We start from the raw sequence: 8,949 nt of genomic DNA, 5'->3' as shown, positions 1-8,949 counted from the left end.
AGAAACTGCAGATGCTGCAAATCTGAGCAAAACGCAGAGTGCTGGAGGAACTGTGTGGACCAGCCGGCATCTGTGGAGAGAATGGATAGGCGACGTTTTGGGTCTGGACCCTTCTTCAGTATTTGTCGGAGAGATGCGGGATGAAGCTTCAATCCTGAGCGTACCCCCATCAGCTGTTGGTTTATTATTTCTCGTCTCTCTATCTTTTTAGCTGATTTGTCCAATCATCCCAAAACCACTTGTTTCTGATTTCTCGTAACAAGCTCCATTTTCGTCCAACAATCTTTGTGTACCCTGCATAGACCAGGCTACTGAAGGTACCAATAACACTCCCCCAAATTGAAACTGCGGTCTCGGGCATGAGTTCGACGCTTGGCTTAAATCTGCATTATATTTGGCAAATCACCCTGCTTACTCTTAATTAATCTATTTCAAGCGGCATTTCTCAATGAGATTCGTCGCATCTGTTTTCTCCAAACGTCTCAGTTGTTTGTTGCCTCCCTCGTTTGTTGAATTCATTTGTTTTCCATTGCAGAAGATGATTTGTAGAACTCTGACTCCTTCCTTCAAGATTTAAATTCATTCGAATGTGATCTTGATTAGTACATGTGTCAGAGGTTATAGAGAGAGGGCAGGAGAATGGGGTTAGTAGGGAGAGATAGATCAGCCATGAATGAATGGAGTAGACTTGTTGGGCCGAATGTCCCTATTCTACTCCTATCCCTTAACACCTTGTTTGACGTGAGCCTGCTATTACGACCGTTTTTTTATGAGACCTTTTGCGCAATTTACCATTTTGCATTTCTTTGTTCGATATGCAAAATTTGCATGCATTTAATTTGCGATTCGGTTTAAACAGGCTCTACGACTTTTTTGATTGGAAACATGCCACACAGTCCACGCCAACCCTGAATTGTTCAACCGTTCTCCCCTAGTCTCAATCGTTCTCAAACTCTGTCGGAAGAAGGGTCTCGACGCCAAACTTCACCCAACACTGGCCAAAAACAAAGGCCAATTAACCTACCACGTCTTGCAGTTGGGGTGGGAGATGGGTGGAGCACCTTGAGGAAACACACATAATCACAGGGAGAGCATGCAAACTCAACAGAGAAAGCATCCGAGGTCATGAATGAATCTGGGCCTCTGGCACTGAGATGCAGATTAAATATCGACTAGTTTGAAATGTCCTTAAAACGCTGTTTTCCTGTGACCTTTAAATTCCTCGCTAGCAGCTGAGATCATTAAATGATAGCCGGGCTTCTTGATTTAAAGTATCCAACCTGGTCATTTTAATTCGAAATCAAATGTACTTCTGTCGAAGAAATTTTTTTTAACCGAACCTCTTTCTGCAGTTAATTTGGTGGCGATTGTGATCCTATCGCGAGGAAAGTGCGGTCTCTCCAAATGTATCTCTCGGTACCTGCTGTCCATGGCGGTGACGGATCTCCTGGTTATTATCACGGCAGTGTTACTAAATCGGGTTCCTGGCATTTATTTCCCAAGCAGCTTCATGTCCATTACTCCCGTATGTAGTCTGACCATCGCAATCATCTATGCCGCCAGAGATTGTTCCGTCTGGTTAACCGTCTCTTTCACCTTTGATCGATTTGTGGCCATCTGCTGCAATAAACTGAAAACAAACTATTGCACCGAAAGGACGGCAGCCGTGGTAATCGGAACAGTTTGTGTCTTGGGCTGCCTCGTCAACATTCCCTGGTACTTCTTACACGAACCGATCTACATAATTGACAACGTCCCATGGTTTTGCAAACTGAAAGAGATGCGATATTCCTCGCCCATGTGGGCAGGTTTTCATTGGATCGACCGCATTTTAACCCCTTGCCTCCCGTTCTTCCTCGTGCTTCTTCTCAATGCTCTGACCGTCAGACACATTCTCGCGGCTAGTCGTGCCCGTAAGAGGCTCCGCGCACAGAGTAACGGGGAGAAGCAGAATGACCCTGAGATGGAGAGTCGGAAGAAGTCCATCGTGTTACTCTTTGCCATCTCTTGCAGTTTCATCCTGCTGTGGCTGGCTTACGTCGCCTATTTCTTCCACGAACGAATTAACGTTAATTATAACATCAAAGGATTCAACGATCCCGTATTTATTCTCCTAGAGAGTGCGAATATGCTTCAGCTCTTGAGTTGTTGTACAAACACATTCATTTATGCAGTGACTCAGAGAAAATTCAGAGAGCAATTAAAGATGCTTCTGTTATCTCCTCTGACTTTAATAAGTAAACTTGTCACGCGTTGATATGAATAAATGTCAGTGTTGTTTAAATATAACCTACAGCATGGTTTCTATCTAAAAATAAAACATTTATCTGCAGCTATCAAGCAAAAGTGGTAGAAACAGAAGAAGGGGTTCGGCCTGAAACGTTGCCCATTTCCTTCACTCCATAGATGCTGCCTCACCCGCTGAGTTTCTCCAGCAATTTTGTCTTCCTACATTTGTGTCCAAACCTTAGGATTCACAATTCATCGTAGATAATACAGCGGGGAAATCAAGCATTTGGTACTGGACTCGAGGAAAGCGAGTTTTGTAGAGTGCTTCCGAGATGGGTTCTCAGAGCAGCTTGTAGTGGCATCTGTCAGGGAAAAGGCAATTCTGAATTTAGTATTGTGTAATAACCCGGATTTGATAAGGGAACTCAAAGGAATATGAACCATTAGGAAGAAGCGTCCACAATATGATAAGATTTACCCTGAAATTGTAGAGGGAGAAAGTGAAATCAGATGTGTCGGCATTACACCCGAGCAAAGGGATGATTGAAGAACGAGCCAACGTTGACTTGAAAGGGACCCTAGCAGGAATTACGGTGGAACAGCAATGGCAAGAATTTTCTGGGAATAATCCAGAAGGATTGCAGGATCTTTTCATTCCAAAGATGAAGAAATATTCTAGGGGGAGAATGGCTGACAAGGGAAGTGAAGGACAGAATAAAACTAAAAGAGAAATGATATAACATTGCAAAGATTAGTGAGAAGCCAGAGGATTGGGAAGCTTTAAAAGAACAACAGTAGGTAACTAAAAAGGCAATGCGGGGTTAAAATATGAAATACGCAGGTGTTAGGTAATAATACAAAAGAGGATAGCAACCGTTTCTTCAGTTATATAGAAAGTAAGAAAGAGGGAAGAGTGGATGTTGGAGCGCTGGAAAATGATGCAGGAGAAGTGATAGTGGGGAATAAAGAAACGGCAGAGGAGTTGAATAACGTTTCTGCATCAATCTTCACAGAGGAAGACACCAACAATATGCTTGAAATTCAAGAGAGTTCGGGGTTGGAAGTTAGTGGAGTTGCTATTAATAAAGTCATAAGATCATAAGTGATAGGAGCAGGACTAGGCTTTTTGGACCATCGTCTACTCCGCCATTCAATCATGGTTGACTATCACTCCCTCCCAACCCCATTTTCCCGCCTTCTCTCCATTATCCCTGACACCCGTATATATACTCATGCACACATATTCACGCTGATGTGCCTTCTTTATAATTGCATCAGTGTTCTGGTTGACCTATCACTCCCTCCGAATCCCATTGTCCTGCCTTCTCCCCATTAGCCCTAACACCCGTATTAATCAAGAATATATCTACCTGTGCCTTAAATATATCCACTGACTTCGCCTCCACAGCCTTCTGTGGAATAGAATCTAGATGTAGACTCTCCCAATAGTGGAAACGCCCTCTCCTCCTATCAGGCAACTAAACCATCATAGTAACAATTAAATATCATCTAGCTCATTGGAGACTCTCAGATTATCTTTAATTGGACTTTATTTTGAATGAAATCCCCCTTATCCTGTATTCTTTATCCTGTATCCGTGCACTGAGTACGGCCCGACTGTAATCGTGCACCGTCCTCTCGCCGACCTCATAGCAAGTAACAAAATGCCCTTCACTGTACCAATAAACTGAACAGATATTTTCTTTCAGCCATCGAGGAATTAGTTTCACCTCTCCTTTTCCCTCGTCTGAAACACACCTTACATCCCATCATTTTTGATTAATACTCCGAATATCTGCCATTTTTCTCTTCTGGAGAATACTCTGGGAGTTGGGGATATTTGCCAATTTGATGTGTAAAACAACTTGCAATGTTGTGGCATCGGCATGGAATTGTTTTTTTTTGCAAATAGAGAGTGAGAAAACAGTTCTGTTGTCAACACTTATACTATGCGTTATGTTTCATGTTTGTGTGAGTTTGGCCAAATCCAGCTTGCTTAATAAAGCAAGAAATGTGCTTAATAATACAACGAACTGCACAAGGGGGCGGCTCGGTGGCGTGGTTGGAGAGCTACTGCCTTACAGCGCCAGAGACCCGGGTTCGATCCCGGCCACGGGTGCTTGGCAGTACGTAGTTTGCTCGTGGGTTTTCTCCGGAATCCTCGGCCTCCCCTCACACTCCAAAGATGTACACATTTGTAGGTCAATTGGCTTGATATAAAATGTAAAAGTGCCCCTACTGTGTGTAGGGTAGTGTTAATATGCAGGTGGCGCTGGACGGCGCGGACAAAACTGCAGATGCTGGAATCTTGCGCAAAACTAAGTTCTGGAGGAACAGCGGGTCACGCCGAATGCACTGGTGACGTTTCGAGCCAGGTCCCTCCTTCGGACTGATTGTGGGGGAGCATAGAAAGCTATCAAAGAGGTGGGGGCGGGACACCGGCTAGCAAGTGATACGTAGATATGGGGAGAGGGGTTGATTGGCAGATGGGTGGATCAAGTGACAAAGGATGGAGATTAAAAATGAGATAAAAGGGTGTCACATAAGGACAGAGGAGTGAAATGCAAAGCTTCCTCATCCACTCCCTGCATACAGAGGGCGGTTCATCACCCAATAGAGTTACACTTACAAATCCGCACGTCCCTGGGATGAAGGAGAAGGTCCTTGGGAAGCTGAAAGTGTTAACAGTGAATACGTTAACTGGACGGGATGGACTGCACCCTAAGATTCTGAAAGAGGAGGCTTTAGAGATTGTGCAGGCATTAATAGTGATATTTCAAGAATTAATGGAGTCAGGAGCGGTTCCAGATGATTGCAACATTGCCAATATTAGCCTGCTGTTGAAAGGAGCAAAGTTGAATAGTGGGAACTATATGCCCATTAGTTTGACTTCAGTGGTTGGTAAGATTATAGAGTCCATTATAAAGGATGAGGTTACGGAGTGCCTAGAAATTCATGATAAAATAGGCAGAAGTCAGCATGGTTTTGTGAAGGGGAGCTTGCCCGACGAATCAGCTGGCCTTCTTTGAAGAAGTAAATATTAAGATTGAGAAAGGAGAGTCAGTGGATGTTGTTTATCTAGATTTTCAGAAAAGCTTTGATAAAGATTTTGCATAATAGCCTTCAACTTAGCCTTCAACTAGCCTTCAACTCTCTCAAAATAGAGAGAGTACAGAGGAGATTTACTAGAATGTTGCCTGGGTTTCAGCAACTAAGTTACAAAGAAAGGTTGAACAAGTTAGGGCTTTATTCTTTGGAGCGCAGAAGGTTAAGGGGGGACTTGATAGAGGGTTTTAAAATGATGAGAGGGATAGACAGAGTTGACGTGGAAAAGCGACTGAGAGTAGGGAAGTTTCAAACAAGGGGACATGACTTGAGAATTAAGGGACTGAAGTTTAGGGGTAACATGAGGGGGAACTTCTTTACTCAGAGAGTGGTAGCTGTGTGGAATGAGCTTCCAGTGAAGGTGGTGGAGGCAGGTTCGTTTTTATCATTTAAAAATAAATTGGATAGTTATATGGATGGGAAAGGAATGGAGGGTTATGGTCTGAGCGCAGGTATATGGGACTAGGGGAGAATACGTGTTCGGCACGGACTAGAAGGGTCGAGATGGCCTGTTTCCGTGCTGTAATTGTTATATGGTTATATGGTTAACTTCGGTGAGTAGAGTAAACATCTTTGACCAGAGCGGCTCTCCGCGAACATCTACAAGAAGAGTGGAACATCTACAGGTAACGGTTCCCACTGGAATTGGGGTCAGGAATTAAAATGTAAGTGGGCCCGCTGCGTTTCTCCGGCACCTATCCATGTTCTCCAAATATGCTGCTAGACCTCCTGGGTACTGAAGCATATTTGTGATATTTTATATGAACCATAATCTGCAGTTCTTCATTCCTATATTTCGACTCTTCCAATAGTTTGTATGTTGATCCCGATTCCAGCTTCTCCCGTTTCTCGTGTCTCCCAAACTATGCTTATTTGACGAGTCTCCTATTACGGCCCTGAAATCAGTTTTCTTGAACGGGAACTTTTGCAACGGTTTACGCAATTTACCATTCTGTTTTTTCCTTTGTGTGTTCGTTATCCTAGAGGGGGGGAGTGGAAGAGGGCGGTGGGGGGGGGGGGGGGGTGGGGGTGGGGCGGGGGAGGGGGTGGAGGAGATGGGGGAGAGGGAGGGAGAGGAGGGGGGAGAGAGGAGAGAGGCCGGGGGAGAGGAGGGGACGGGGAGAGTAGTGGGGGGAGAGGAGTGAGGAGAGAGTAGCAATGTTACAAAATTTTGAGATTTAAAAAATCAAGTCTGCAATTTATCCCATCAGATAAAGCATTAAAAGACGTTTAATTTGACACCTAATTCACTTTCATATCTTCAGTGTTAAAACATTTATGGCCATTTTCATACTCGGAAATTAGCATCTTGTTCCCTATTGCTTTTCCCTTGACTTAACTCAAAAGCTGTGATCGAGGACAGTCAAAAGCCCATAACTTTCTTAAAAATTAAGAGAACTGAATGACATTTTCATTTATCATAGATTGAAGCATTCTGAAACAAATATAAAACAATCTTACTTGGATGACCTGAAATTAAAGCATATAATTAGTTAGTTACTTAATTGTAGCTAATTACAAAAATGGCCGTTGTGACGGAAATGGTAATAAACAACCAGACTGCATTGAAAATTCAAAAATCTGATATTCTCAAGATCAGAACTTTAATATTCCTTCAGACATATTCTCTCGGCTAGTCGAGCCCGTGAGAGGCTCCGCGCACAGAGTAAGGGGAGCAGCAGAATGACCCCGAGACGGAGAGTCGTAAGAAAGCCATCGTGTTACTCTTTGCCATCTTTTTTCTCTCACTAGGTTAGAGCATTAGAATCATAATGTGCAGAAGTGGGCCGGTTGGCACACCACATTCATGCCAACATTTGCCCATCTACACAGATCCTGTTTAACCTTGTTAGGAACCCAGCCTTCTAATTTTCGGTGGAGAGTGGAGCAACATTTAAAGAGTAGAAGCCATCATAACTGGTAAACCATGGTACCCAAGATAGCAAATAAACCAGAGTGAAAGGCAGGAAAAGGAGATGGGGTAGCGTTGCTAGTTAGAGAGGAGATTAACGCAATAGAAAGGAAGGACATTAGCTTGGAGGATGTGGAATCGATAGGGGTAGAGCTGCGAAACACTAAGGGGCAGAAAACGCTAATGGGAGTTGTGTACTGGCCACCTAACAGTAGTAGTGGAGTTGGGGATGGCATCAAACAGGAAATTAGAAACGCGTGCAATAAAGGTAAAACAGTTATAATGGGTGACTTTAATCTATATATAGATTGGGTGAACCAAATTGCCAGGGGTGCTGAGGAAGAGGATTTCTTGGAATGTATGCGGGATAGTTTTCTAAACCAACATGTAGAGGAACCAACGAGAGAGCAGGCTATTCCAGACTGGGTATTGAGTAATGAGGGAGTGTTAGTTAGCAGTCTTGTTGTGCGTGGCCCCTTGGGCAAGAGTGACCATAATATGGTTGAGTTCTTCATGATGGAGAGTGACATAATTAATTCAGAAACAAGGGTTCTGAACTTAAAGAAAGGTAACTTTGAGGGTATGAGATGTGAGATATGAGAAATCAGGGAGAGTATCAAAACAAAAGACGAAGCATAGAAATTAGCCAGAAAAAGCAGCCTACCAGAGGACTGGCAGAAATTCAGAGTCCAGCAGAGGAAGACAAAGGGCTTAATTAGGAAAGGGAAAATATATTATGAAAAAAAACTGGCAGGGAACATAAAAACTGACTGCAAAAGTTTTTATAGATATGAGAAGAAAAAACGAGTAGTTAAAACAAATGTAGGTCCCTTGCAGTCAGAAACAGGTGAATTGATCATGGGGAACAAGGAAATGGCAGACCAATTGAATAACTACTTTGGTTCTGTCACTAAGGAAGACATAAATAATCTGCCGGAAATAGCAGGTGACCGGGGGTCAAATGGGATGGAGGAACTGAGTGAAATCCAGGTTGGCCGGGAAGTGGTGTTAGGTAAATTGAATGGATTAAAGGCCGATAAATCCCCAGGGCCAGATAGGCTGCATCCCAGAGTACTTAAGGAAGTAGCCCCAGAAATAGTGGATGCATTAGTGATAATTTTTTTAAACTCTTTAGATTCTGGAGTAGTTCCCTGAGGATTGGAGGGTAGCTAATGTAACCCCACCTTTTAAAAAGGGAGGGAGAGAGAAAACGGGGAATTACAGACCAGTTAGTCTAACATCGGTAGTGGGGAAACTGCTGGAGTCAGTTATTAAAGATGGGACAGCAGCACATTTGGAAAGTGGTGAAATCATTGGACAAAGTCAGCATGGATTTATGCAAGGTAAATCATGTCTGACGAACCTTATAGAATTTTTCGAGGATGTAACTAGTAGAGTGGATAAGGGAGAACCAGTGGATGTGTTATATCTGGACTTTCAGAAGGCTTTCGACAAGGTCCCACATTAGAGATTAGTATACAAACTTAACGCACACGGTATTGGGGGTTCAGTATTGATGTGGATAGAGAACTGGCTGGCAGACAGGAAGCAAAGAGTAGGAGTAAACGGGTCCTTTTCTGAATGGCAGGCAGTGACTAGTGAGGTACCGCAAGGCTCGTTGCTGGGACCCCAGCTATTTACAATATATATTAATGATTTGGACGAGGGAATTGAATGCAACATCTCCAAGTTTGCGGATGACA

The sequence above is a fragment of the Amblyraja radiata genome, chromosome 15 (assembly GCF_010909765.2).
Source record: "Amblyraja radiata isolate CabotCenter1 chromosome 15, sAmbRad1.1.pri, whole genome shotgun sequence".
NCBI classification, from domain to species: Eukaryota; Metazoa; Chordata; class Chondrichthyes; order Rajiformes; family Rajidae; genus Amblyraja; species Amblyraja radiata.
This window is presented reverse-complemented; position numbering follows the sequence as displayed.